Raw genomic sequence first — 3,999 nt, 5'->3', positions numbered from 1 at the left:
CGACGACCTTGTTTAGGTCGGACACGAATGTGCCGACGTAAACTTTGTGAAAAGCTACGGTGACGTAATTTCGGGCTGTACAAAATAGTTCGATATCTTGACCCACTAACAATGAAGTCGTGCCCGACAGTGTCACGACTTACTTATTTTTCACTGTTTTCCCCTCGTTAACCGTTTTCATTGTTGACCAGCGTCTGTTTTTTTTTTTGCTGCCTCCTTAGATTCTCAGTTGCCGTTTTGCATCATGGCTCTTTGATCAAAACATGCGCAGAAATCTCGTACATTTAGTTCACTTTCGGCTTCCCGCAAGAAGGCGATGAGCCGTTATCGTCAATGTTAAAACTTCCATATTCCAAATTTCTGTCAAGCCACTAAAACATATAATGAAGACTACATTCTGGAGAGTAGGCCGGAGCGACTGTAATAATTTCTGGGTTTGGTACAAATCTGAACATCAAGAAAACTAACTGTGCGTCATATAGTACAATTTCATAAACATCTTTGTAACTTTGTAATACTATCAGCTTTCTCACTTGTAAATTCTTGGTGGCCTTTATATTACATACCTAGCAACTGTCGGCGATGGGTTTCAATCACAAACAACTGTAGAAAAGTGTAGCCGAAGGAAATCATCCTTTATTTAGCACGTTATACTAGAAGCACGGTTGCGGGGAGCAGAGGTTAAACACCAGGCTTCCAAACTGAAAATCTTAAGTTCAGATCCTCATTCAATTGATAATTGACAAGAACTTTATTAAAGTGTCCTGATTGTGGGGAGTGATGATTGGGTGGAGCTGAAGGCTCCCCAATAAGTTGGTGGCTCCCCCCACGATGAGAACGGGAGGTGGTCACTCTCGGGCGAAGTCGCGGGTTCTGTGGACGGCCTGTAGTTGGTACGTGAATTCCGACATCGTCAACAAAGCGTCCCACTTGCACATGCATTGAAGTTCGGAGCTAGTCTACTGCATTTTCATGCTTGCTTGCAGTGCTGCCTGACACAGGCAAAAAAAAATTGCCAGTGCCAGTGTGGCTATATAGTCAAGATGCAACCAAATTAGGAGGGCCTACTAAGCTTCAACAAAGACACTTCCTCACGAGGACAGAAATGGGTCTCCCTGGTGCAGTATGCGGTCACTACCTCCCTCATTACTCCTGCAATTAACCCATAACCCTCAGTCCCCAGTGGCTGTGGAGCTCCTAACCAAGGCGGTGGTCCTACCTGCAACTCAGTAGAGGGTGTTAAGAATATCTGGATCCGGACAGGCCGCCACTGGAAACTGAACCTGGTAACGTGTAACACGCGAACCCTCTCGAATGAGGCTAGCACAGCAGGGCTCTGTAAGGAATTATCAGGCATTGCCTGAGATATTATTGCCTTAGTGAGGTTAGAAGAATTGGCGAGGCTCATGCAGTGCTGACTAACGGTCACGTCCTCTGTTACAGAGGTCATCCAGATAAGGTAGAATACGGGGAAGATTTCTAATTCGCAAAGACGTAGCGAGAAATAATGATGAATTCCACAGCATAATGAGAGGGCAGCAGTCGTCGTAATAAAACTGAATATGAAGTTATAGAATGAAGGTAGTGCAAGCCTACGCTCCAACCTCCAGTCACGATGATGAGGAAAGCAAAAGTTTATGAAGATGTTGAATTAACAATGGGAAAGGTGCAAACTCAGTATACTGTAGTCCATGGCGACCTAAATGCAAAGTGGGGAAAAAAGCAGCCTGACCTGCATGCATTTGGCAACCTACGGCATCGATTCTAGGAACACTAGGAGAGTTGTTGGTAGTATTCGCGGAAAGGAATAGGCTTCGAATAATGAATACCTTCTTCAGGAAGCGCAGCAACAGGAAGTGGACCTGGAAAAGCGCTAATGGAAAAACAAGGATTGAAATAGATTTATCACTCTCTGCCAATCCCAGCATAGTGCAGGATGTAGAAGTGTTATAGGTAGGGTAAAGTGCAGTGACCATAGGTTAGTGAGGTCTAGGATTTCTCTCAATTTGAAGAGAGAAATAATAAAATTATTCAAGAAGAACAGGCCGACCTAGACGCAGTAAGAGTAAAAGCAGATGAATTCAGACTGGTGCTCGCAAACAAATTTGCAGCTTTCGAACAAGGAAAATGAAGATAAGCGAAAGGTAACAAATGAAACCGCAACTAGGATAATTTCCTAAGCAGAAACTGAAGTGGGAGATAAGGCACCAAGGCAACCAGTAGGTTATCTCTCCCAAGTAACAAATCCCCTAAAAGAACGAGAAAGCATAAAGTGTCGAACTCAAAGCTGAATTGTCAAAACTGATTAGCAAGAAGAAAGTAAGGAATATTCAAAATATAACGTGGGAGAGATTGAGCAACCAGTAAAAAATGGCCGCAGCATGAAATCAGTGAGAAGATAACTTGGCATAGGGCAATGCAAGATGCATGCACTAAAATATAGCCACGGTAATGTCATTAGCAACGTCGATGATATAGTAAACGCAGTCGAATCTTTACTGACCCGTACAGTATCCAGAGCAGCCAAGCTACCTTCATTCGAAGTAGTGATGAACAGGATACAGAGCCTCCTTCTATAAACTATCGATGAAGTTAGAGAGAAGGGCCGTGTAAGACATGACCCGGGGAAAAAGCGATCGCAGAAGATTGAGTAACAGGCAATGTTAATCAAACATGGAGAATATATCATGCCTAAATGCTTGCGGCCCTTTATATGCAATGGCTCATGGCTTCAATTGTACCAGAGAGCTGGAAGAATGCCAACATTATACTAATCCATAAAAAGGCAGACGTCCAAAAAATGTGAGTAATTATAGGCGTATTAGTTTGCTTTCAGTATTGTATTAAAATTTACGAATTTCCAATAAAATCACAGCTACACTTCTCTTCAATCAACAAAGAGAACAGGCTGGCTTCAGGAAAAGATATTCTACAATGAATCAGATCCCACGTCATCACTCAAGTATAATAAATGTACGGAGTACAATCAACCTCTCATAGGGGTGTCATAGATTATGAAAAGGGATTTGATCCAGTAGAGCTACCAGCAGTCATAGAGGTATTCCGTAATCAAGGAGTACAGGAGGCATTTGTGTATATCTTGCGAAATAAGTGCAACGACTCCATCGTGTTCCTGATTCTCCAAAATAAAAGTAGAAATGTGTCAGGCAAGGAGACACAATCTCTCCAATGGTTTTCACTGCGTGCTTAGAAGAACTATTCAAGATATTAGACTGGGAAGGCTTAGAAGTGAGGATCAAGGGCGAATATCTCACCCACCTTTGGTTTGCTGATGACATTGTCCTGCTCAGCAACACTGTGGATGAATTACAACAAATGATTCAAGACCTTAACCGAGAAAGTGTAAAGGTGGGGTTTAAGATTAATATGCGGTAGACAAAGATAACGTGCAAAAGCCAGGCCAGGGCACAATAATTCAGGATCGCTAGTCAGCCTCTAGTGGCTTTGCGTTTATCAATGTCAATTACTCACAGGGGACGCTGATCATGACAAGGTATTTACTGAAGAATAAAAATGGGAAGTGCATACGGCCGGCATTACCAATCCTGACTGAGAGCTTACCACTGTCGTCGACAAGAAAAGTGAACAATCGTTGCATCCTACCGGTACTAACATATGAGGCAGACACTTGAAAGTTAAAAAAGAAGCTCGGGAATAAGTTAGGGACCGCGCAAGGAGCGATGGAGCGAAAAATGTTAGGCCTAATGCCGAGAGGTACGAAGAGAGGGGTGCGAATCGGAGCGCAAACGGGGATAGCAGATTTCCTAATTGACATTAAGAGAAAAAAATGAAGTTCGGCAGGTCATGTAATGCGTAGGGTAGATAACCGGTGGACCATAAGAGTTACTGAATGGGTTTCAAGGGAAGGGAAGCTCAGTCATGGACGGCGGAAAACTAGGTTGGGTGATAAAATCTGTAATTTTGCAGGCGCATATTGGAATCAGCTAGCGCAAGGCAGGGATAATTGGAAATCCCAGG

Source organism: Dermacentor silvarum, chromosome 1 (assembly GCF_013339745.2).
Source record: "Dermacentor silvarum isolate Dsil-2018 chromosome 1, BIME_Dsil_1.4, whole genome shotgun sequence".
Classification (NCBI taxonomy): domain Eukaryota; kingdom Metazoa; phylum Arthropoda; class Arachnida; order Ixodida; family Ixodidae; genus Dermacentor; species Dermacentor silvarum.
This window is presented reverse-complemented; position numbering follows the sequence as displayed.